Below are 27,210 nucleotides of genomic sequence, written 5' to 3'. Positions count from 1 at the left end.
CCATAAATCAAATCCTGATGTATAGCATTTTTAGACTTCCATGGTATTGATGTTCCCACCATGACCAATTTTAAGCTACAAATGTGACATCACAGAGCACAGAATAGGGAAAAGATGGGCAGTGGTCAGCATTAGATGATAGTTCCACCATATACACACAATATATGTAAATAACCTCAAGTCCATTGATCGTGGTAAAACTTTGTGAAATAGTAAAGAAGTGATAGCTCATTGGGGCGCCTGGGTGGCTCAGTCAGTTGAGCGTCCGACTTTGGCTCAGGTCATGATCTCACAGTTCGTGGGTTCGAGCCCACGTGCTGTGTGCTGATGGCTCAGAGCCTGGAGCCTGCTTCAGATTCTGTGTCTCCTTCTCTCTCTGCCCCTCCCCTGCTCACACTTTGTCTCACTCTGTTTCTCAAAAAGTAAATAAATGTAAAAAAAATTAAAAAAAAAAGAAGTGATAGCTCATTTACCTTGGTTTTTAATATAATTTATTTAGCTGCAAGTTTATAGAATTTCACTTCTAATAGAGGCTGTGCTTAATAACTGGCTCACAAAACTCTTGTAAATCTAACAATCAGCCCCTGGGACTGGGCATGAGCTGGCCCCAGCACACGACTGTGTATTTGCTTTTTTTTCTTCCTTGAGAACCTGGAACTTTTCAACATTCGGAAAGAGTATTCAGTACTAATACGGGTTAGATGTTGGGATTTAGTGACACAATCCTGGTTCTCATGGAGCTTACAGTCTCTTTGGAAAACAAATAAGTAAAGCAGTGATTTAGAGAGTTTTCTAAGTGTGTTTTTGATTTTTAAGGACGAGCTAGACAAATCCTGTTTGGTTCAGGTGCATATTTCTTCCGTCTTTATTTCCTAGTTACCTTCTAGGCCTGGCTGTTTCTGTCACTGCTGGCTAAAAAGTCTTCCTCTTAATGAAGAACCTTGGCTCGGGACCGTGGAGCTGAGGGCTACACTACGAGGTGCTGTCTCCAAGTCTGAAGTCTGCATATAACTGACCTGGCTCCCACCCCATTTAGAAGAGAGATCCTTTTATAAACATCTGCGATTTGTTTAGATCACAGTGACCACAACCCCCCCTTCCTGTATCATCAGAACTTAATTCTAAGGCCTCCATCCTCTTCCTTGGGCAAGTGCGAATTCTGGGATCCCGAACAGAAATCAACACAGGAACAAAAACTTTAAAGTACCCACTTACCCTTTGTTAAGAACAAAATAGGGTTCATGTCGAGAGGGCTTCCTCATTTTGTAGATTTCCCCTCAAATCAGGGACTTTCCAAGCAGTGGTTACGCCTCTGCTTATGTGAAATGGTGGCAGGGCTCTGAGAATATCGATCATTTTGTCCAGGACTGGATGCCTGTGTGTGTACACGCACTTGTCCACACACACACACACACACGCAAGGAGGAAAAGACTCTCTCCATGTACGAGCACAGGCTCTTCATCAAAAAGGTCTAGCAGTGAGTCCTCTGGTCATCATTTGTAATAGCTCCTGAAATGAGTTGGAAAACTTTAATCAAGTTACTGCTTTATTTTCAGCTTCTGTTATCTTTTGAACTCCAGCGGGTTGGGGGATGGGTTAACCAGCAGTGCAGACTTTTTCTAAAGAGCCTTTGTCTCTCTGCCCAGGTATTAAGTTGGTGGTGTAACAATCATAGGTACATTTGGTTCACTCCCCCCCGCCCCCCCAAACCGAGTGCCGTCCTGGGTCTGAATGTGGGCCTGTGTTCTCCCGGTCCACCGTCCTCAGGCCTGCACAGGGGACTGAAAGAGAATGGGCCACAGGAATGCACCCAGAACAGAGCCAAATTGTTCAAGCTGCGTGAAGAAGAAAGAAAAAACGAGTTGGGGGGGTAGTTGGGAGAAGAAGAAAAGGTTTCCTTGTTGGTTCGATTTCTCTGGAGATATCTGGAGGATAACACGGCAAATTTTTTTTAGGAGGGGCACCAGGGAGCAAAAACTAGAGAGCCGGGTTTTATCGGCACAGCGGCCCATACAGAGAGGTGACATTGGAGAGAACAATTGCTAGGTTGTTTGGTCACATTTGCTGGTATGAATGAAGCTTAAGAAAAGCTGTCTTTGGATTGCTACTAATAGTCATCTTCAACATGCCTGCTCCCTCTCTCTCTCTCTCTCTCTCTTTCTCGGTTCCCTTATGAAATAAGGGCACACTGGTAATAAACAAAGCACTATAAAAGATCAGATTGACGTATTCCGTGGGCTCATTCAATGCCGGGAGCGAGGCTTCTGCACACCGTCGCTGGTGCTTTCGGCTCCAAAAGCTGGGCGGGGACGGAGAGATGGTGGTGGGATGAGGCTAGACCCCCTTCTCCCTTTCTGGAACCTTGCCGAATCCATCAGGGCCGTGTCCCTGGTCAGCTAACCCACACCTGACGGCTAAGGGACACAGGAAAAGATGGCAGAGTAGAGACCCTTGGATTTGCTCCTTTGGATTTTGGATTTTGACCTGAGTCCCTTTGTCAGTCCTCATGCCAGACCCAGGTGAGTAGCCTCCCGGGTTAAAAAGCTGTCGTGGAGTTGAATCTGACTACCGCCGCCCCCCTTTGACGTTGATTCAGTTGTGACTCTTATTTTTTCTGTCCTTTGCCACGGTTTAGGCACTAGTGGGACAATCTCTCAGCGGAGTCCTTTCTGGCCACCTGCTGCATGAGAGGCATGTCCGGCTGTGCGGGGATCGTATCCTCGGGCAGGAATGAGCTGGGTGGGCTCATGTGATTTGGGAGGATAGTCAGCAATGGTGGGTGAAGGGGAGCACGCATGAGTCTTCTGACAGGCAAGCTTTCTCGCCATGAGCCTCTTGCTCCTGGCCAGGCCTCTGCCTTCCGCCTTCACTTTCTCTATAACTTGCCCTGTGCTTTCCATTTGCAAGACTCGCCAAAAGCGCACAAGAGAACTGTCCGGTTTCAAAGACAAGGAGCTTAGATGAGTGAATGGTGGGCACCGGCTGTGGATCTGGTTTCTCTCGTGAGTTGGTACCCGGTGCCCTGGCCTAGAAAGTTCAGCCGCACACAGGTGCTGGTGAGCTGGGCTCCTATAGGCTCGGCCCCTGAGTGGAAGAGTAAGGATGAAAGCGGGGACCCCAGGGTTTGGGGGCTCTGTGCGTCATCAGAGCCTAGCTCTTCTTCGCACTGCTATTTGTCCTTCTTTTCCTGGATCACAAGCACCATTGCTGGGAATATAACATCATAACAGACCTGAATGAAATTATCTCAATTTTGCAGACGGGAATGGAAGGCTGGTGTGTGTGTGTGTGTGTGTGTGTGTGCGCGCGCGCAGGTGCAGGCGCGCGCGTGTGCGCGCGCGTGTGCGCGGAGGAACACATCCGAGGATGTGACATGCATCCTTCAAAGACCTGCTTTTACTGAGCCTCAAAAATGCCCGTACCAAATATACACAGTGTGATTACAGCAGGGGCTTAGATCTGCACGTCCTAAAGGGCAAACTGTCGTAGCATCTATGTATTCATTTCGATCTTTCCATTAGTGAGTAATGCCAAACAGTGGTTCAGTATATGCAGTCTATAGGATTAGGCACTCGTAAGTTGATACAATATGTTTAGCCTTGGGATTTTAGGCATTTCCCAAATGGCCCATTTATTAGTAGTAGTAGTAGTAATTTTTATTTTACTTTCTATTTTATTTTATTATGATTTCTTTATTATTACAGATTATTATTTATTTTTAACCTCCGTTTGGGGGGTCAGCTTTGAAAATGATTCATCAGGAGTCATCCTCCAGTTATTACAAAGGGGAGCCTTTCTGGAGTTTAACTAAAACCCGAAACTTCCTAGATGAGAAAGACTGTGTGTGTGCGCGTGTGCATATAAAAACATGCGCTGTGGGAGCTGTATACAACACAGTGGTATAGTGCTGGTTCTATTTAGGTGTGCGTACAGGAGTGTGAAGTAATCTTATGGGAGAACATTGAGTCATTGTGGCTTGGTCATTTAGGCTGATGCTCCAGATTTTTCAACAGACCTTTTTTGGAGAGCATCCTACTGCGAACACGTGGTATTAATTCGTAGGAACGGGGTTCTATGTAATACCTCATCTACGCATTTCCTAGACATGCACAAAGTTTAACGTATGTTGATCTGCTCGATAATGAACAATAGATGGTTGAAAGCTTTCCTGATTTGTTGTCTCATAAAAAATTTCCTTTTTATTTGCTCAGCGTTGAGACTTTTTTTTTGTGCCTGTGTTTTCCAAATGGCACTGATTTCTCTGGAAGTAATGGGACTTTTAATATGGCTGCTCTAAGAGAAAGCTAGTAAATGTCTTGCCTTCACCTGTGCTGGGAACATAGTAGGGGTTCAGTAACCTTTTGAAGAATAAAGGAATGATTGAGTAGTTCACCTCTGCAGGCGATGTTCACCTCTATATTTGTTTATACACATAGGTATTCTCTTGAGTAGAATATTCACAGAGTTACTGGACCAGCTGTCTTTGAACTCAGCCGACCTATTCTTTTCTTAGTTATCCGTAACTTAAATGCAATTACTTGATTGCTTTGGTATTATGTAAATGGATCACCAACCTTTCTGTCCTTCAAATTTTCTTCTTTGTGTATCTCTCACTATTATCTGCATTTAATCCACAAGATGTATTATGGACTTTATTGACATATATCATATATGTGTCAGTGTAGGCTAACACAAGAGTTCGTGTTCTCTGAGACCACCGCTTAAAATATGTTTGCAGTGTATACAGAGCCCTGGAATAGACTTTAATTTCCTTTCCCAATATATACTCATTATTCCAGAATGGCCAGCAGGATGTAGTAGTACGGGGGTCAGAGATTGTTATTCATATGAGGTGAAAGGGGGAGAGAGTACATCATTCTGGAGAGTTCTACCATTAACACTAACCACAAGTCACAATCTACTGCTGTGTTCTATAAGCCTTTTGCCGGCACAACGTTGGATGAAGCGGTTGCCAGTGATGTCTGGCCCCGGACATCTGCCTTTCACAGACTTATGGGGGCATGGGGACCCAGGGCTCAACCATGTGCATTATTCATTGTTTCTTTCTCTGCTTATTAGCCTTGTGGGTAAGGGCAGCATTAAGCAATGGCCCCGCAGCCTTCGAGAACAACACGGCAAAACGCAGGAGAACACACAGTCTTGTGTTTGGGGCTTTAAGAGGCTCTGAGGTGACTTGGTGCTTGGGAGGAGTTGAGAGCAGATTGGCTTATAGCCATTACTGTTGGCTAATAATTGCACTAATCTTTTGGAGGGAGGTTTTGTGCGCTCGCATGTTCCCCCTCCCCTCAATACCCAAGTCAGAGAACAATGGGGGACTGTGTTTCTGCATTATTCCATGAGATAGGTCAGGGAACTTCCACCGGGTGGATAAGGTCTGCGATGGATGACCCACGACATTAGCCCCAAGCCATCACGAAGGAACCGGTAAGCAGAGCACAACTGCTCTGGCCAAATTACAGGGAAACTTTTCCCTGGCTGAGCCAATTGAACAGCAGCTGTTTGGGGGTTATCAGATCCAGTGCCCTTTGGGGGACCTCAGAAGCAAATGAAATTCTTGCCAAGAGGGAAGAGAAGCAGGGAGGGCTGTGTGCGCGCTTACTCCTGCTCATGCATACACTGCAGACTATCCATTTTTCTCTCGCCTAAAATTCGCTCAGTAAAACCATTCTCTTTTTCTCTCTCTCTTTTTTAGAATGGATGATATTTATTTAAAATGTTTATTTTTGAGAGAGAGAGAGAGAGAGAGAGAGAGAGACAGAATGTGAGCAGGAAAGGGGCAGAAAGAGAGGGGGACAGAGGATTCGAAGTAGGCTCTGCACTGACAGCAGAGAGCCCAATGCGGGGCTCAAACTCACGAACTATGAGATCACGACCAGAGCCGAAGTCAGACACTCAACCAACTGAGCCACCCAGGTGCCCCGGAATGGATGGTATTTAACTCACACTTGGAGCAGAGATGCTAAGTGGGGATGTCCCTACAGAATGAACTGTGTGTGTGCACACCTGTAGGGCAGTGGGGGGTGGTGAACATATTCGTATATAAGGTCAAAGTCCAGTTGTCAGGAGTGAAATTAATCTGCAAGACTGGCCTATGATGCAGACATGTCCTCTCATGGAGAAAATGTTATTTAAATGTTCACTTGTGATGAGAATTCTCCCTGTAATTTATAAAGCAAGTACTTGGTAAATACCTTTGCCTAGAAGGTCAGAACAAGAATCTCAAGGGTTATAAGATCCAAAGAGCAGGTAAACCTCACAGTGCCTCTGTCACTGTGCGTGCCAATTTCCTACACTCTCCCCCAAACGGAGCACATAATCACGTTAAACATCCTGAGCCCTACTATTTCCTTTTAGTGAATTTCCACGGGCTGGTCGTTCACATGTGAGGCGTTGTGAAAGCAGGGTCCTTGCCAACATATCAATTGGGGTAAGCGCAGAGCATTTTAATTCCACTCCGCCTCTCAGCCCCAGGTTTCCCTAGTGCCCACTTAGGGGGTGTTTCCCGCCTCTCCATCTGCTCCCCGTTAAGCAACTGCTGGGTTTAGTACAAGGAGGCTGGTGTGGTGGTGGATGGAGCACGCTGTTCGTGTAATTTGGCAGGAGGTTGCATGCTGGCACCAGAGGGCAGTGAAAAGGAGAGGAGGTGAGCGTGTTTCCACAGGACAGGGTGTGTTTGGGGGGGGCAGACGATGGGGGCTGGCAGCGGGAGGCCACCTAACTGCCACTAGTGGCTGATGCCCCTGGAACTGCTGGTCTGAACTGGATTAAGATCCAAGCAGAGACACAGTTTCTTCCTTCTCAGACCCCAGGAGTTCTTCAGCCTGAGTGTTCCAGCTCCCCACGAACATTTCCAAATTAAAAAAAAATAAAATAAAATAAAAATACGTGTGGAAAATACAGTAAAAGTGACAGTGCCTTCCCAGTTTCCGACAGTTCTGTTTTGACTTCACAATCAGCCAAGCTCCAGCCCCTGAGTAGCTGGCTTAATGTGTCACCGTGAGTTATTAACCGTTTCCCTGCCTCTCTTGGTGGGTGTCCTTCTGGCGCCTTGCCTCCAGCTGGCTCAGTGACCTGCTAATCCTGTGTCCTTTCTCTCAGGCTTCAGGCATGACCTGAATGGCTCGGTTTCTCTCATGAAGTCAAATTTGAATTCACTTCGCTCCCGTTGGCTTTTGCCAAGTGGTGGCTGAAACAGGAGGGCGATGGGTAGGGCAAAAAGAATGACTCCAGAGTCAGCTCTCAAAGGGTCCAGAGTGCCCCTTAGACATCCAACTGTCTAGTACATTTTTCTTGCTTAAGGGCCAAAGGCAGAGAAAGGCTCATTCCAGAACTGGGAAGATGTGGGACACAGTCTATTGGGAAGTGGAGGGAGAGCTCATCTCATATATTTTAATGCAGCAAATTTAGTCTTTGTGAGAAGGAGTCAGTTCCTCCAGGCATCTTAGCTCTCCTTTTCCCACCATCTGTCTGGTGCCTCGTGCTTTCATTTTGTCATTTGGGCACTCAGCATCTTCTTAGGCAATATCACATATTCAGAACGTTACCCAGTGTTCCCTTTTCCCTCAAAACTCCCATGTCCCCAGGACCATTCTCCTTGGAGCTTTGAACTTTTGGGCCACGCAACGTATTACTATGGGGAATAATTCAAATTAATAAATCGCTTGGGGCCTACTGATTTAATGCATTTTTTACAAAATGAATTTCAAAATGAAGGCATCTTTTAGAAACAACTTAACATGGATTAAAAATTCTGTTTTGTTTTTATAAAACATAAATGTCATTATCTTAAAAGAGGTAGCAAATTCGCATGACCTCTGAGTCAAAGTATACATGCGCATATAGTGAAATCTTCTCTTCCAGTAACTCAGCTCCTTCTCTGCAGGCAACTGAAATTGCTAGTTTACGGCCTATTTTTGTCCACAGACGTTTTGTGCATATGTGAGCAAAATATATTATCTCTACCTTTTTAAAAATTTGTAATAAATGTTTTATTTTAGAAAAGTTTTAAGTTTAAAGACAAGTTGCAGAGATATTACTGAGTTCCTATGTGTGCCATCACCCAGTCCCCCTCTCCTTAACGTATTTTTTTTTCAATTTTTTAGAGAGAGAGGGAGAGAGAGAGAGACAGAGCTCGAATGAGGTAAGGGCAGATAGAGAGGGAGACACAGAATCCGAATCAGGGGGCTCGAACCACAAACCACAAGATCATGACCTGAGCGGAAGTCGGACATTTAACCGACTGAGCCACCCAGGAGCCCCTTATGTTATTATGTACATTTGTCACAGGTAAGGACATTACAATTAACTACATTTCAGAGTTTACCAGATTTTACTAGTTTCATTCCAAAGTCCCTTCTCTGCTCCAGGATCTCATTTGGGACACTACCTTAAATTCGGTTGTCATCTCATCTGAGCCCCTTCTAGTCTGTGATGATTTCTTAGACTTCCCTTGTTTTGATGATCTTGACAGTTTTTTTTTTGGGGGGGGGGGCCATTGAATGCTCCTCAATTTGAGTCAGATTGGTGTTTTTCTCATGTTAACCCAGGGGGTATGGGTTTGGGGGAGGATGACCTAAGCGGTGACATGCGTTTTCATCATTGCATCATGCATACATGGCGTCCACATGACTGATCACTGGGGATGTGACCCTTGATCTCCTGAGCAAGGTTGTGTTTGCCAGGTTTCTCCACTGTAAAGTTGCTTCCTCTGCCTCCATACTGTATTCTTGGAAATCATTTGGTGAAAGTCACCAAATGCATCCCATACTCAATGGGGAGAGTTATGTTCTACTTCCTGGAAGCCCCTTTCATTCTTAAGGCTTATGGCATTCTGATGGCAGCCTACTTCACAACCTTGACTTTTTTTAAACAATTTATTTTAGAGATGGCCCCATTATTAGTTGGGAACTTCTACATCTGTTGTTAATTTTCACTGATTCTGTGAATGTATTGACACCATACATGATTTAACTAGTCCCCTTGTGATTGGCCTTTAGGCTGCTTCAAACGTTTTGGTTTTGTACACGATGCTGAAATAAAAATCCGGTCCACATTCAAGTGTATCTTCAGGATAAATTTCCAAAAGTTGAATTGCTGCTTGAAGAGAATGTGATTGGTAGTTTCTCGAGCTATTGCCATACTGCCTTCCACAGACAGTGGATGAATTTATATGCCCCCAGTGATATCTAATCAACATGATTTGGTGGATGAAATTTCAAGTTGGTGGAGGAAATGTTTTTAAACTGGTGGTCCATTCAATGCTTCCACAGATCTCCTTAAATCACAGCACAGTAGGAAAAACAATAGATAATCCAATTATCTGGGAGCAATATGGCCTGTGAGCTAATTTAATGAGGCTAGAGCCCGGCCCACCCCCATCCTGAAGCCTTCACCTGTCTCCAGTCTGACTCCTTAACTAGGCTCCCGTTCATGCCCGTTTCCTGGCATGCTCTGAAAACTTTTCATCTGTGCCTAGAACATTCTTTATTCTTTCAAGACTCTCACCTTTTCCCCAGCTATCCACATACCCATTGAAAGCTCACATCTTGGTTGGGCCCATTTGGCTCCTTCTTTGTCAATTTAACCCAGATGCACTCCATCTGCCTTATATTTTTTGGCACCTGTGTATGATGTTCAGCCTCTTTGAAGTCATTGCTACATCAAACAAAGATTTTGCCTCTCAGGTGCACTGTGAATATTCTGGGGCAGGGGGCTATTTGTTCTCTTTATTGTATCATTCTCCAAGGACTCTTGAACCCACTGTTCTGTGAATCCATGTTGTCAGTAGTGCCACCAATGGACCCTCTTCTTCTCCATCCCCTGGAACAGGAAAGAGCCCTGTGGAAGGAAACCACTTCTGTGAGGATGTCTGCCTATCGCTGGTCTCTCGGTAACCATCCTCTCCTCAGAATTACATGAGAGGGACAAATATTTGCTTTGTGACTAAGTGATAATTTCCCAGAGGTGGTGAGACATAGCTATAAAGGTCACCAGTGAGATTTGAAATTATGTCAAAATGTTGCAAATCACTGAAAACTAACTCTGGGCCCCAAAAGAGGCCCCACTATTGTGGATAGTGGGGACCATGGTTTCTGTGATGTGTTGGCACTGGGCTGACATGAATTTATTTAATGCAGCTGGATTGGCTGCCTACTGGGAAGGCTCCCCCACTTGGCCTTATGCTAGGATTCTTTTGGTCTAAGTCCTAGCTGAGGCAGGAATACTCTGCTCTCACACAGGTTGTCTTTTGCCTCAGTCTCTGAAACCCAGCCTTCCTACAATCAGAGCCCTGAGAAGGCCAGTGTTGCACTTGGGGACAGACTCTTCTCTGTGACCAATGAAACATCCCCTATCACACTTCTACTTTCTAACCCCCTTATACATTTCTATTGACATGGTTGTTATTCCATTTGGTTCCCATCCATTCAATCTATTTAAATTGTGGGATTTTAGAATCTGAAGGAATCTTGGAACCCTAAGGAAAAGGAACCCAGAAAGGTAGAGTCTTTCTCAAACTCACAAAGCTGGTTGAAGAAGCCCAATGGTCAGCTCAGGTGGGTCTCTGACACCCATGAGATTTTTTTTTTCTATCACATGCCCTCATTACCCACTAATAATAGCTAACACTTAGTGAGGACTTTCTATGAGCTTAGCACACACAGTAAAAGGTTGTGCAAGGGTTTTATCACAATCCTCTAAGGCAGGCACCTACCATTTTACCCATTTGGCAGATGAGAAATTTGGGGAAATCGTGAGCAAGTTACTTGCCCAAGATCACATGGCTAATAATAGGGTAAGTTAGGACAGTCAGATTGCAGAGCGTGCCTTCTGCACGACATTACATAGCAAAGTAGCATGTAGAATGGACTGCATTAGGTTTTACAAAGAGGCTATGGAAGACACAATCTCTGCCCTTGACCGTCTTTGTTCTAGTTGAGGGGGTGCTAGGGTTGCCAGTAAAATACGGAACACTCAGTTACACCTGAATTCCAAATAAGCACCACATATTTTTTTAGTATAATTATGCCTCAAATATTACCTGGAACGTATTTATACTAAGCATTATTTGTTGTGTATCTGAAACTCAAATTTAACCAGACATGCTGCTAAATCTGGCAACTGCACGGAGAGCGCCTAGAGAACGTTGACGAGCCGAGGCTCCTGCAGTGTAGGCTCTACGTACTTCCCTATTCTCACCGCACGCAGTATCTTCTCCCCTCCTTCCTTGCTTTCTTCTCTCCGTGGCGGGCCCCTCCCCGCTGCAGGAGCACCTTCCAGAATGGGCAACCTTGCCACACACAGCAAGTTGTACGGCTGTGTCCCAGGCTGTCCGGCGTGGAGACGTTTTTCTTTCTGCCCGTGTGCCCAACCCTGGGGTGTGTCCTGTGGCTCCCAAGGCCTCCACTCTCCTCCAGGAGCACTCTTCCTCTTGGCTCTCCCCACTTGCTCTGCCCAGGCCTCCACCAGCCCAGACGTCCGTTCCACCAAGGTCTCCACCCTGCCCAGTGGGTGCGCTGGTTTGCATCAGGTCACTGTGTGCTCATTAGTATTCGCCCAAGTCACGGGGCCCAAAGGGAAAGAGACGGCCAAGTCATCTGGCTACTCCTTCATCCTCTCTCTGAGATAGGCTTTCACGGGAATCGGGGTGAGCTGTTGGGGTGGGGTGGGCGGGTGCTCTGAGCACACTAGGTAACAGTTGCCGCCTGTGTACTCTCTGGGATGGGGGCGTTCCGCCGGCTATTTTAAGGCCAGACTGGTGAATGCTGGGTTCCCCTTCATTTACCTAGGCTCTCAGTATTTTCCCTGGCACACTCTGAGGTGGTCACAGAATGTGGGAAACCAGGCAAAGGAAAAAATTAATGCTCTGTGATGACGCCCCTGGTAGCTGCTGCTAAGTTCCATGGAAAAGACGGGAGTTGGGGGGAACGGGGGGCTCACTATCTGTGTCTATGGGTGTCTCCAAAAGCTTTTAGCTGTATTGGCACCTACTCAACTCTAGAGATGGTGGAAAAAGAAAATTGGCTGCTAACTCAGTCCGAGGCCTGCCTGGTGGCCCCAACTCCACCCACTCCTGTGGAGTGGCTTTGCCCACAGTGAATGCCCCTTTATCGTCAGTGAGCGATACTGACTTTTCAAAAATACTGTGTAGGCCTTGTGTCCCAGATGCCTGTGGCATGCTGGCTCTGCTTCCTTTTCAAGGTTGTTGGCTTAAAAACCCACCCAGAAACCTGAGAAAAATATCTCCAGTTGGCAGCTCAGGAGGCTGACACCAACCGCCTCCTGTTTCTTAGCCCGCTGGCCCCCAGCTACCGAGAGGACAGTTATTATAAGCGAAGGGAGAAATTTCGGTGGTGGAAATACGCAGCAGGTAAATCACAGTTGGTTAAGAGTCCTATGGGGAGCGTTCCCCACATCGCGCAGACTCGTGTGGTGAAGACATAGTTCATTATCTTCCATGAACAGTAGCTTGGCTTTGCAGGAAAGTTCCATTGGCTTTCTGCAGGTCTGGCCATCTTGGTTAGTGGTTTTCTATCAGAGCCGATGGTGGAAATTGAGTCCAAATGTGGGTCTGAAGTTGGGAGTGGGGTTGGCTATTGGCTTTACCCGTGGATCAAGCATTTGTTATATGCTGACTGTGTACCAGGCCCTTGATGAATCATTCTGCATACATTATGTCATTTGACCTTCACAACAACCATGTAGTAGATGCCATTAGACCTGCTTTATGGATGCCAGGTTGAGTATCTTGACCTTGGCCCCGGACAAGGTCAGCCTAGAACACCTCCTGTGCTGTATCTTCCATTATGCTAAGTCTCACTAATGGGAGGATTTTTCTCTTGAGTTTTTTTCCGTCTAATTGCAGCTTCACTCTTCCTGGAAAAATTGGTCATGCCTGGATTGAGAGATCCACTTGAAGATTTTCCAGTCGTTTATCATGTATTTGTAACTGAGTTTTATTTAGATGCTGGTAATGTGGTCTCACAACTCTTCGATCAAAGTGTGTAACCAATGCCTCTCCCAAAAACTATTGTCTTCTTGTCATACCTGTATGGGTTTTGTCAAGTGGGGAGTTCACGCATTTAACTGGTCAAAAGATGGAGACCATTAAACATGGTCTCCAGCTGCCTCATAGGATGATCACTTGGGGCTGTGAAGAGTGAGCCCAAAGGGTCCATGAAACAATGCTCCATGCGACCTGTTGTTCCTGTAAAGCAGTGCCCAGCATACAAGCTCTCCATGTTACTTTCTAACTTCCCAGTTGGAAGTGAGCTGTGGGAAAGTGCTCAAAGCCCCTGGTATTTGACTAAGTCTAGGCAACACCATACGACCACGTTCTATCGAGTCCTACCCAGGCCCCCACTCTGATCCCGGTTCCCATTATTACTTCTATCAGCCAGCCCACTTTGCCTTCAGTCAATGTTATCACTTCCATTTCGGTGACTGCTGGCTTGTCTTCATTTTGATGGCAACTACAAGTGAAAAAGCCCAGCAGCCTTGGCCTGTGGCCACCCCATTATTAACACAAGTTATGATTTTTCATTCAGTGCTTGACCACCCGGCAAGCACACTCTCCTCCTAATAGGCAGACCTTCTCTCTGCCTGGAGACAGGAGTTGGTGAAGCACAGATACCTAGAAAAAAACATCGTGCTCCCATCTTCCTCCAGAAGACATCGACCCAGCACCCTGGAAAGTAAAATGAGGCGGCAATATTTGTTCGGCTGGTCTAGGTCCTTCCCTAACCCCCAGACTTGCCCACCACTCTTCATCAGATGATTTTCACCCCCTCTATGAACATTTCATCTAACCTTATACGTATTTTGGTACATAGTATAGAAGAGCTGGCTCTTATATACTATTACTGATCACCTTTTCCCCAAATTCCTTGGCCTGTGTTCTTTGTATTATGCAGCAAAGACATTCATTCCATCACATTTCCAAATTGCCCACTATGGGCCAAGTCTGATGCTTGGTTCCCTGAAGAACGTGGATGAGGTCAAGGGTGAATAAGGGAGACTCAGTGACCAGGCCTTGGATGAGCCAACAACTGCGGACGACACATAGGCTGTACTAGCACAGCACCGACAAGGCATCATAAAAACGTGCTCTTGCCAAAATATGAAGATCAGCTAAACCTCATAGAAATGAACTAGAAAAATACAATCACGCATTCATTCTTAGTTTTGTTCAACATACATTTTTGGAAGGTCTTAAATGTCTAAACTTCTAAGTTCAACCGCAGTGGAAAATGAATAAGCTTCCTGTCCTCAAGTTGCTTATAACTGGGGTCTTAGGGGAGGCCGTAATCAGCTCTTGTTTATATTTTTATTGTAAAACATAAATATGGAATCTAACACTTACTAGGAAGTATATTATTTGGGACACGCAAGGACATTCGTTAGATTCAGACAGACACCGCTCTTCCCTAGTCATTCTTAGATTTTAAAATATTATAACAACTTAAAATCAGAGGGAAGAAAGGTTGACACTGAAATGAATATTTTCAAAAAGGATTTCTCTGTGTTGAGGCTGTCAACATGAGCTGACGAGGCGTGTTGAGCATGCAAGAAGGGTGGCCGGCATGAGTCTAATTCATCCGAGAAATCCTCTCAGGTGATCTTTCCTTCATAGTGCATCATGCGTGCTTGAAAAGGGCAGTAAGGGGGTGCCTGGGTGGTTCAGTCGGTTAAGCGTCCTACTCTTGATTTTGGTTCAGGTCATGAGATCTAGCCCTGGGTCAGGTTCTGTGCTGACAGCACGGAGCCTGCTTGGGATTCTCTCTCTCTCTCTCTCTCTCTCTCTCTCTCTCTCTCTCTCTCTGTCTCCCTCTCTCTCTGCCCCTCCCCTGTGTGCTCTGTCTCTTGCATGCGGTCTCTCAAAATAAATAAATAAACATTTTTTAAAAATAAAAAAATAAAAGGGGAAGTAGTAAAAGTCACCAGATAAAAAGGGCCCAATGCTGAGAGTCAGTTTACAAAATTTACCTTGAAACAAATGAAAACAAAAATAGCATCGAGAGTAAAGTGTGCATGGATTCTAAACATAAAAACAGAAGGTGGAAAAAAAAATGTATTTTCAGCCGGCCGCAACCAGACTCCCAGAAATCTTTTTGCACTTCCCTGTGCTATTAGCATCTATTTGGTTAAAACTTTGAGGAATACTGCCCTCCTTCCCGTCACCAACATTCACCTCTCAGTTTGTACACTTAACACAAGACATGCCATGAAAAACATTTGTACCTTCAAAACAGCGTGATATCAAAACACCTAAAGCAAACTGTTAGAATTTGCAAGAACAATTTGGGCAAAAAAACACACCTGTGAACCCAAATAAACACAAAACCACAAAAACAGCAAAGGGAGTCGCTTCTGTTGGGCAGCTCTTCGCGAACATCTCTTTCCTTCCTTTCTTATGGTTCTTTTGGAAAACCTCCAAGATCTGCTTTAAGCACCAATTGTACCGGTCATGCCCACAGCTGGAATATTGACGCCAGCGGAAGAATCTGTAGCGTCTGGCAAACCGTGAGGCTAAGGAAGGTACCTGGTTGGAGCCTGAGAAAATGGTGGCCCTTTTTCCTTCCAGGAAAAGAGACTTCATAGGAGATGGTAGGTTTTACTTCTGGATTGTTACCAACGTCAGAGCTTTGCCTCTTCTCGGCCCCTTCTTTTGAAGGGAGAAGACAGACAGCCACTATTTCAAGAATGCAGTGAGCCAGAGGAGCGGTTACCGTGGCCAGTTGATGCTGATGTTGGTGACGATTTTAATGATAGTAAAAATGCCATCTAATATTTATGGAACAATCACAATATGCCAAACGCTAGCAGAACAGTTCTCAATCAGGAGTGATTTGCGTGCTCCCTGCATTTCCATCTGGAAATGTCTGGGGGCATTTTTGACCGTCGTGAGGGAGGAGTGGTGGTAAGTGGTGGGGTGCCACTGGCATCTCTCTGGTAGAAGCTAGGATGCTGCTAGACATTCTGTGATGCAGAGGAAAGGCCCCCACAACAAAGGAGAATCCCACCCGAAATGCCAAGAGTTCAGTAACCTTGCAGCAGACTGAGGTTTTTCCACATATTTGACTTTCAGAATGACCCCGTTAGACACATTGTCCCCACGCTACAGAGGAGAACATGGGCTTAAAGTAGCTCAAATTGTTTTGACCTTTGAACATACATTTTTAGGTTTCTTTTTGAGATCTATTTGGTCCTTTGATAACTGCAGAAAACTTAGGTTTGTTCTGTGGCCGAGAATTGGCTCCCTCACATGTCAGCATGAAAGTTTTCCAGCTCAAGCTGACTCAACTCGCATCCCATTCTGGGAGGAGACTGCCTAACAGTTGGTGATGGGGACAGGGGGAAGAATATATTATATAATGTCTACAAAAGTCATGAAAAGCCGACTTAACTGCAAAGATAAGCAACCAGTAAGAGAGAGAATGAGAATCCACAGTGATTTAAAAATACGTTTTTGGGGCGCCTTAGTGGCTCAGTTGCTTAAGCATCCAATTTCATTTTAGCTCAGGTCACGATCTCAAGTCATGAGATCAAACCTGGTTGGGATTCTCTCTCCCTCCCTCTCTCTGCCCCTCCCCTCCCATGCTCTCTCTCTCTCTCTCTCTCTCTTTCAAAATAAATAAATAAACATAAAAGTAAAATTAAAATAAAATAAAATAAAATACATTTGCAAGCATGGTATCCAGCCTAGCACCCCCCATCCCCTACATTCTACTCCTAATCTCTGATAGTGGCATCTCTCTTGAGAAAACAGAGGCCCCAGCGCCATGACATTCAGACAAGGGAGGCCATCTCTCTTCTGCAACCTTGCACAGAATTAGGTCATGGAATTTCAAGAGTGTTGGGTCCCAACACTTCCAACACATCTTGGAAGACAACTTCCGCTTTTCCTTTTTTCCCTTTTTGTAACTGCTAAGCTCCATGTCAAAATATTTACGATCAAAGCCAGGAAAATCGGACGTTTTCTTTTGACTTGGTTCTCTGCCTCTGGTTGGGTGTTCTGGCCACTTCTCTTCCCACTGCTCATTCCTCTTTCCTCCTTTCCACTTTTCCAACTTTTCCTCAGTTCCCGCTATTTCCATCTTTTCCTCTCTCTTTATAGTATTTCTCACGGCTCATGTACAATGCAGAACAAGGGAATGGGGAATAATTGCCTAAATAAGTAGACTGTCCAGTGGACAGGTTGTAATGGTCGGGTCAATGAGGGCCATGATCTCTCTCATGTAGTTAGGAGGTACCCACTTTGAAGACTTTTTTTGAAAATGAACTAAACCCTTTGAAAGTCTAAGCTGTAAATGGGTAACACTAAGGTACAAATTCAAATATTTTTTCCCTCATGATCTTCAAAAACTTTCTGCCCTAACCAGCTGCCTACTCTGTCCTATCACTGATACATATTTCAATATTACTGTTGTTGTTTAAATTGACTGAATTCAATGAAACCCAAACTATAGGTCAATTTGGCAAACGTTTGTAAACTTGTTTTATTGGGCAAGATGAGTATGATGTAACTTAAGTCCTACCCTGGAGGAACTTCACACTTTGGTGGGGAGAATAAATAAATATATATCCATTTAGATAGATAAATGTATTAGTTATCTATCACTGTGTAACAAATTACCCCAAAATTTAGTGGCTTGAGATAATCCACATTTGTCACTGCACAGTTTGCATAAGTCAGGAATATGCGCATGGGTTAGCTGGATCCTTTGCCTCAAGTTTTCTTATAAGAGTAAAAAGTGTTGGTTTAGGGTCTGCGGTTCTTTCTGAAGACTCAACTATAGGAATTTTCATTTCTTAGTTCACCAGTGGGGTTGTTGGAAGGGTTCAGTTCCTTGATGGTTTCTTAAGCTCAATTTCTCAATTTCTCACCAGCTGTGGGCTGAAGGCCACCCTTAGTTCCTTGCCACATGGCCCTCTCCACCATGGCAGTTTGCCATCAAAGTGTGCAAGCTGAGAAGGCAATAGAGATTCTGCTGACAAACCAAAGTTACCATCTTATATAAACTAATTCTAGCAATGACAGCCCATCACTTTTGTGTATTCCATTGTTTAGAAGTGAGTCATCAGGTCTAGCCCACACTCAGAAAGAGAGGATTACATGAGGGTCTTTAGACCAGCAGGGATGACCACTGGGAGCTATGTAAGAAGCTGCCTATTACACATAAAGTTTAAGAGATTATTAAAGTGAGGCTTAAAGAAGCCATGATTCTGTCAAAGCAGGGAGTGGTGGAAGAAATCTTCTCTCTACAAAAGGAGGTGTTTTCTGACTACACTGGGCTTCTCTAGGTTTTGGCATCTACCCAGTGATTTGTGGAATGATCCTTGACTTGCAGAATTTGTGACTGGAGCCTTGATAGCTAACCACTTAAGGTGTTATGTCCCTAATCATGGAGAAACAGGGTGCCTCCACAGGGTCCCGAAAGCCATATTTATAGTTGTTCTATTCAACACCTGTCTCAAGGAAAGTTTTGTAGTCCCTTGGTCATTTAGTTGTTTATTTATTCACTGATTTATGTATTGGTTAATGCTAGACAGTGAAACTCAAAGATGAATTACCTTTGAGGCACCTGGGTGGCTCAGTTAAGTGTCTGACTCTTGGTTTTGGCTCAGGTCATGATCTCACAGTTTATGAGATGCAGCCACATGTCAGCCTCTGCACTATCACTGCAGAGCTTGGGATTCTCTCTCTCCCTCTCTCTTCTCCTTCTCCCCAATCTCAAAATAAATAAATAACTTTAAAAAACCTTAAAAAAAAAAGATGAATTACCTTTGAGGTAATCAAGATCTAGATCACAGGACTCAGAAATGAGGTAATCAAGACTAGATCATGGGACTCAGAAGTGAGTAAGATTTACTTTTGAGGGTCTCTCCTCAGTCCAGACAAGGGTTCAACAAACTACATCCTGTGGATCAAATCTGCCCCTGCCCTCATCTGTTTCTGTATAGCTCATGAGATAAAAATGGTTTATACGTTTCTTAATGTTTGAAAGAACAAACAACAGAAGAAGAATATTTTGTGGTACATGAAAATGGCATGAAACTCAAATTGCAGTACCTGTAAAGCTTTATTTGGACACAATCATGCCCATTTATTTACATATTGTCTATGGCTGCTTTTGCAGAGTTGAGAACATATGACGTATAAAGTCTAAAATATTTGCAGTCTGGCTCTTTAAGAGGACATTTGCCTACCCCTGGTCCGGAGAAGGATGGACATACAAAAAAATGATTAACCGCCTTATGATACGTGATATTCTAGACACACACACCAGGGTCGTCAGGAGCACACAGGCACGAATTCTGTTCATAACTGCTTCTGGGTTGGTGATGAAAGGCTTCATGGAGGTCTCCTTGAGAATAAGTAAGGGTTTTCCTGAAATGGGAGGTGTTAGAGAGAAAATTATTCATGGCGCTTGTTAAAGATGGTTCAGGAAGACTTTACCCAAAAGAGACTGCTGCCATGTGGATTTTGTAGAAAGGGAGATAGAGGGGACTCAACCCTGAATACAACATGGGCTGGCAGAGATGCATAGCCAAGGAGCAGGGTGGGGTCCCTTGGTGGAAAAGTACTAGGAGGAAATATCAAGACTGGGGGGATTCTGGCTAAACCAACCCAACAAGATTTTTGCTGAAGACTGGCCAGGGTGATAAGATATCCAGGGTGCAGGATGAGGAATTTGATCAGATATCCAGGGTGGGGGATTTTTGCAAAACTGATCCAGCAGGATTCCTGCTGAAACTAGACTGAACGATCCAAGGACAGAGCCCAAGGTTGGGGCCGGGTCAGAAAGAGGATTCAGAACAGTCTGACTCAAGTTTGGTCAGAAGAGAGAGTCTTTGAGTGTCTGTCAGTAGAGAAAAGAGAGAAAGGACAATCTCTTTCAATACCCTTAAATTGGTGACTACGGGATCCTTAGAGGGTTTAAGGTACCCCTGAAATTGTTTGCCAAACCTGTGTTTATATGCATATGTGTGTTTCTTCCCCGCTAGGGAGAGGGTCCGGTTCTCACAACAGGTTTTTTTTTTTTTTAACTGTTTAAGAATCACTCTTGCAGGCAGACATGGCAGCCTGTGCAAAGCCACAGATGTGTAAGACACAATAATACACTTTTAGGGGTCAACAGTGAGAATACAAAATAGGTTTCTATGGGGTGTAGATGGAAATAAGGCTAAATAAAGCTACTCGCCATTGGAGGGATAGCCCAGGACCTGAATGGAGTAGAGGTCTGAGGCTGACTCAATATAGTTTAAAGGACTCACTAGCACAAGGATATTGACCAAAATCAAGTTAAACAGACTTGGTCTCTGCTCTCAAGTGGCCACTCCATCGAAAGCAGCTGATGGATAGGCTAGAAGAACTCAGTCACCTATGGAGAGGCTGTGGGTTGGCAGTTCACTGTAGTAACACTGGGGAAGTTGGCCAGATATCCAGCTCTGGAGTCAATCCTTGATCAAACCCCATCTCCTATTCCCCTCCAAACCAAAACAACATGGACTAAACCTGCCGTGGCCCTGCGAAAGTCTGGCCAAACAGCAAAAGGCAGGCACAAGAACCAGCTTCCTCTATCGGGGGGGGGGGGAGGTCTTTGTATTTGATGGTGCTGGGGGCACACAGAACAACAGAGAACTCTCCAGTACTGGCAGGGAGAGTCTGCAGGCTCTGGACGTGAGGTGTGTGGGGAGGAGGTAATGGTTTTCACTGAATTCCTTTTTATATTTTATTTAGATTAAGTTCTGCTCAGCGGGGTGATTTCTTAATTAGAGCCGCCCAGCCAGGCAGACCTCCAGCTCAGACCCCTGTGCTGCCTTCTAAGGTTTCATGAGGGACCTTGTCCTGCCTTATTTCCTGAGTTCTAATATTTGAATAGTGTGCAGTGGATTTCAATGGGAGGAAAGACATGTAATTTAATCATCTTTATTAGATTTTGCCTGTGGATGGGGAGAGGGGAAGGAAGGAGGAGGGATGTGTGTCCTCTCTTTGTTAATTTTTTTTCCTTTTTCTCTACCTTTCTTCCAGTGGTCAAAGAAGTTGGAGACTCAACGGCTGTTTCTTTTTCCTTCATTTTTCAAACAAAGAAGCTTCATGAGAACATTAAGCCCCAAAGAGAATTGTGTTCATTGCAAGACTTGTCAAGGATCGGTGGAGAGATTTATATAAACAAATCATTCAGTTCTTCCTTTGGTGACCTTGGTCCTGAGAGTGAATGCGATGGTCCTACAGCTTTTTGGCCCTTCATCAGTACAGAAGCTGCAGTCTGTGCTCAGCAAGACCTCACCAAATGCAGGAAAATTAAAGAGAGAAATGGTCCATGGCGTATTCTTACCCACCATAAATTGGCGTCATTTTGGCCACCATCCAGGGGAGAGAAACCAGCCTCCTGAAACAGAGAAAAAAGATCAGAAGCTGCTGTAAGGAAGGGAGGTTTGTCGAGTTGCTTTCCTCAGGATGGGAGAGGAAAACTGAGAAGGAATTAACAGGAGCAAATAGTCAGCAGGGGTCTTTTAGGGGAAATAAATCTACTGGAGTTTTCCAACAAAGAAAGACAGAATGCAGCATAGCACATCAAAAAAGTAATAATAAATAATAGAAAGAAGGAAAGAAAGAAGGAAAGAAAAAAGAAATAATCATGTCCAGAATTATCCCAATTGTCTTGCTCAATGCAAACACACACACACACACACACACACACACACACACACACCCTGCAGCCTATAATCCTCCCTCATGCCCCTATCCTGTTGATCTTTCTTCACTTAAAAATTATCGGCAAAGAATTTATTCATTTGGGAGAATTCCAGGCACTACATTTATGTTCAGTTCAAATGAAATGGGATCCAGACTTTTCAAACTGTGCTGTTCTGCAGATAAAACACAAAGGCAGGACCTCATTATCTGGAGACATGGTCCTTTCTTTTTCCTCTTGCCTTTTGTTTTTAAGCAATTTTAGGCTTGTTTGGAAAGTCTCATAACAGGGGCAGAGCATTTTTCACCACATCTATTTCAGGAGGGTTTTTAGTTAAGAATAATGAATTTACCTCTAAACAGATGGAAGAGTTTTACTAAAGCTAGAAAAGACACTTTTACTAATATCCCCGATAGGCTGATCTTAATCCTCTCATTGTTAAAAATGCTTGGTCTATGAGAGTCTTATTTATGTGCCAAATGTCTTTATTAAATCATTAAATTAACACAGAAAAAAAATCCTATTACAATGAGTTTCTGTGTATGATCAAAAGTTGTCCATGGCCTTGCTGATAGCCTACTTATTCCAAAATTTAAAAAGGTGAAATCCCAGGAAAGCCCAACGCTTGGCCAAGTTTTTAAAATTTCATTGTAATATGGCCGGAAGGGTTACTAGGCCCCCGCCAAGAAAAGGCCTAAATTTTTATCAAGGCAGTAGTCCCTAAAAAAAAGAAAACTGTGAAAAATAGGCTTCCCATTCACCCATAGACATGAACTCTTGGCAACACTGCAATATGATTTGACCTGTAGAAACACGAGTCTCTGATATCCACTTTGATTTAAAAAACCCAAGGGTCACATTCAAAGACCAATTGCACTAGTGAATCCGGGGCTGTGGGATTGTGAAAAGAGTTTAAAAAGTCAAGAGAAGCAAAGTTTGGTATATTGGATTTTGAAATTGAACTAAATATATATATATATATATATATATATATATATATATATATATTTGAATGCAAAATTAGTACATGTTGACCACAGGAGAAAAAATTCACTCCTGACCCCCCCACTGAGAAAGTACATTTGTTTTGGATTTCTAGACTTGATTCCTGCCTTTATGTGGAAGTGAGCATTAAAGATTCTGTGTTAGGGCATAGTCTAGAAGCACGGGGCCTGATGGACATTAGGAGAACCTAAAAAGAGAAGAAGAGATCCAACTTGGAGGGTCCAAGGCCTATGGCCTGTCAAGGGGATTCGGAGGGCTAGGTTAACCAAGTAATGGAAGGTGACAGGAGGTCCAGATGAAGCAGTACACGAGTTGAGACAATGCAGGGTGCAAGATCTTGGGTAGAACCAAGAGGTAGTGGGGGGCCTGGGTGGCTCAGCTGATTAAGCGTCCGACTCTTGGTTTTGGCTCAGGTCATGATCTCACAGTTTCATGAGTTCAAGCCCTGTGTTGGGCTCTGCACTGGCAGCACGGAGCCTGCTTGGGATTCTCTCTCTCTCTCTCTCTCTCTCTCTCTCTCTCTCTCCCTCTCTCTCCTGCCCCTCCCCAGCTCGTGCAGTCTTGGTTTCTCTCAAAATAAATAAACAAACTTAAAAAAGAAAAAAAGAACCGAGAGGTAGCAAAAGATATGTGGCTGATGTCGGAGAAAGAAAGGAAGCATGCAACGGGCTTGGTCCTGGAGATGCATTTAAAATCCTTTAGCCTTTCAAAGACTGTTAACCCAAATTACTTTTCTTGGTTCTTCCAGATGCCTTAGTATCTCACATTATTACTAAGTACCTGCTATGTTCAAAATAAACATTTGGGAAGCAAGGGTGATTTTTCTCTTTTCTTTTTAATTGCAATTGTGATGTACTCGTGGCCTGACGTTACATGAAGTCTGGCTTAGATTAGCCCCTGGCTGAGAGATCCCTGCTAATTTAGTGACTGCAATTATGCCTGCCTCTAACCGTGGTCTGCTTTTTGTGGGACATGCCCTTGGAGTCGTTTTTCTCCAACAGAAGCAATGGTTATGCTGGCCCTCTATACGTTTTTGCCCCATCGGTGAGACAACCGCCAGGATTAGGGGTATGATCTGTGACCCTGAAACAGAGTGAAATTAATTGGCAATGAGGGGGCTGATTCCATGAAAAAGCCTGAGCACCCGTAAGTACTCTCATAAAAGAGCCCAACTAATACAGGTGCACACCTGCCTTTCAGCCCTAACGATTCCTCCAATAAAAGCAGCAAAAAGGAACAAACATACAAACATACAACCCTTGCTTTCAGTCTGCAAGGTTGGCAAAGAGGAAACGCTGGCATAATTTAATGCTGGCAGAGGTGGTGAATGGGTGAGTGGGGGGGGGAGGTTGGTGTCTCCCCTCTCCTTGTACTAATAAACTGCAGGAGCTCTAAGTTTGGGGTTTACACAATTTGACTCCAGAGGAAGGTAGAGAGCCTGCACGTTAAAAACAAATTTTTTTACACCAGTTCTAAAATCTAAATTAAAAAGCAATTTCTCCCCGAGTATTATTTATTAACAGAAAGAAGTGTATGCCACGTGCTATCTGTGAACCCACCTTCACGCTTCTAGATTCACAAATGATACCAAGGAAAGCCACTGGTTGAGTCTGTGAGTTTAGCGGCAACTAGGGATGTAGACTGAAGCGCGTTGAAAGCTCACTAAAAGTCAGCTCATCTTGCTCTTCCTGAGACGAGGAATGTGGCTGCGAAGCCACGGGAGGCTGGGGGTGTAGAGGCTGCAAGCAGGAAGAGGGGGAAGTGAGCAGGGGGGTGGTGCCTGGGAGGGCTCCGGGCAAGTAACCAACTCCTTCACTGGGGGCAGGTGCAAATCTCCAGGGTCAGTACAGGGCAACTTGGGAAGGCAAGGGAGAAAAGAGATTTCTGGAAGTCTCCCGCTGTCCCTCCTGCCCGCTTCCCTCCTTTTCCTGGTGGTTGATTGCAAGGAGCCGCGGAAGGATGTATCAAACCCGAAGAAGAAAGAACCCCTACCATGTTGCCCCCCACGACACCAACTCTGAACTGCAGCAACACCGTGGCAGCGGCACGTTGCAGATTAACAGCAGCAGGGGCAGGAGGCAAGTCGGGGCTGACTGTTTTCTTTAGCGCCAGTGTAGGCACAGGCTCCATATCAAAGGGAGAGGGGAGCGAGTCTGTGCAATCTCGCATCAGGTCCTGGACTAGGGGTGGGGGTGGGACCAAGTCCCAGAAGATGTCAGTCAAACACGGGCTGGATTTCTAGACCTCATCTCTGTGACCCTTTGAATGTGCAAGGAAACTTACAGTCCATCTGCTACAATTAGTTTGGGGCAGGGGAGGGGGTGGGCGCGCTGAGCAGCTGGGAGGGGCACTTCAGGCCTGCAAGTGTAACTTTTGTTTTATTCTGCTTGTTTTCCCCCTTTGTGGAATTTCTCCCTGGGGGACAAAGTAGGAGGGTCCCAGCTAGCATTATAATGGGTTTCCGCTGGCTCGCCTGGGTGGCTCAGTCTAGCTGAGCATCTGACTCTTGATTATGGCTCAAGTGATGATGCCAGGGTCGAGGGATCCAGCCCCACATGGGGCTCTGTGCTGAGTGTGGATCCTGCTTAAGATTTTCTCTCTCTCTCTCTCTCTCTCTCCCTCTGTCCCCTCCCCTACTTGCAGACTCTCGCTCTCTCTCGCTCACATACCAATAAAAAATAAAATAAATTTAAAAAAATGGGTTTCCCCAGAACACAGGATGAAGGCACGGGAGAAAGTGCCCAGAGCCAACATCAGATCCTTTGTGGGGAATAACTACGGGTCCCCAAACTTGCCCACAATCAAGGGACACCTGGTAACATAGGTGACCGTGTACTTATTTCCAGCTCTGTCATCTCCCTGAGCAAACGTTAGAGGGATCACACATCTTGATCCTAAATTATCAGGTGGCGTAAGAGAAGCCCCGCCAGGGTTGCTATCGATTACTTAGGATGAAAAGGAATCGCTTTGTGGTGGGAGTACTTCTTTATTTTTGCACGTTCTTGAGGACAGCTGGGAAAGGAGGGGGAGAGGACATTTTGGAATTGGCCATTTCTCATGGCTGTCCTGTTCGCCGCTGAGAACATTTTCTCCCAACCCCAGATCTCACTGAGAAGAAATGAGACTTGTGATCGGGCATCCTGGAGCCTGGGTATTTTTCTAAGCCTTTCTATGTCTGCCAGGTCCCCTGAAGCTCTTACCACTGTAACTCTTCCAACTTTCCATTGTAGATGCAACTTTCCTGGGAAAGAATTATCCTTTGCTCCATTGCTCAGTCATTCAACAAACACCACCCAGGACATACATCGAGTGGAATAAGGCCTAACACTGTCTTTCAGAGGTACGTTTCCCTAAATATCATCTCCCCGGCCCCCAAGACCCTGCCAAGCTTTTGAGAGAACTTCTTTGAGAAAGGGTGAACAAGGCTCACACCCATCAGAAGAAACTCCCTCTGGCATTTCCATTCGGAGGTCATTACTGGCTTCCGTGGAACCACTCTGGGACTGGGAGGGTACCTCACGGGATAGGGGATGTGAATTTTGAAACTAATAATAAAGACAGCTTATGTGCAGATAGCTCTTTGCAGTTCACACAGAGCTTTCACGTGCTTTTAACCTGTTACACAGCCAGGCATGAGCTCAAAGCCACGATTCCCCTCTCGCTGGGCCCTGTGATGAGCGCTGGGGCTAAAGTTGCCCAAGGCAGGCCTCCTGGTGACTCGGCAGCCCCACGGTGCTTGTGAGGCCCTGGGTACATGGTATGTCCTACTCAGAACTTAGCAATCACTCATATTTGTGATCTGTGTGACACACAGCCCCCAACGGTCAGACTACCTCCATGACACATGAGGACAGCACCGAAATCCTCTCTACCTGGCTCCGTCTTCCTGTTAGCTACTCACCTAGCGTGGCCATTCACTCACAAAACAAAACCAACAGAATGAAAAAATGAATTAAGAAAATCACAAGAATGATGATTTTAGGGATCGAGCCTGGTTTCAGGATTTGGGGTTATTTCTGTTCTTGTGGGTATTTCCTTGGACCGAGAATCAGCATTAAAACAAATAAAAAAAAAACAAAGCCCAAACAGCAAAACTATAATGGTTCTCAAGTTTTGACCTTTGTGCCATTTACCATCAGAGGTCATGAGAGCCACAATTACAGGACCCAGAACGGAGTTTATCTGTGAGGGACAGATTGCAGCACATTCTGTTTTCTGGGGCTTTTTCAAATCTAAATATCTTCGCCAGTGATATATGATCATCCGTGATTGTTTATTTAGTTTTGTCTTTGTTTTTTTTTTGTTTTTTTTTTTTTTGCTTTTTTTTAAAGGCAGCTTTTAGGGTCAGCCTTCACAAACAGTGGCTCAACATCTCTACAGTGTCAGCCCAGCCCCGGGCTTCTGCCTCGACCAACCCATGATGACCAGGCATGTGACCTGTCCCCAGCCGGCTGGGACACGCTGCTCCTGCCATTATTTCTAAAG

At 44.9% G+C, this 27,210-nt stretch overlaps 1 long non-coding RNA gene across 1 annotated transcript; it reads left to right on the top strand.

Annotated features, from left to right (window-relative positions):
* Window positions 1-1,446: 1,446 nt before the first annotated feature.
* On the top strand, window positions 1,447-27,210 carry LOC113596066 (uncharacterized). The gene is made up of 4 exons (XR_003416758.2): window positions 1,447-2,520; window positions 21,054-21,458; window positions 25,956-26,065; window positions 27,057-27,210. It is a non-coding gene; the product is annotated as an uncharacterized LOC113596066 (long non-coding RNA).

This window comes from Acinonyx jubatus, chromosome E1 (assembly GCF_027475565.1).
Source record: "Acinonyx jubatus isolate Ajub_Pintada_27869175 chromosome E1, VMU_Ajub_asm_v1.0, whole genome shotgun sequence".
Classification (NCBI taxonomy): Eukaryota; Metazoa; Chordata; class Mammalia; order Carnivora; family Felidae; genus Acinonyx; species Acinonyx jubatus.
Note: the sequence above shows the minus strand (reverse complement) of the source record. Positions and strands in the feature narration are given on the sequence as shown.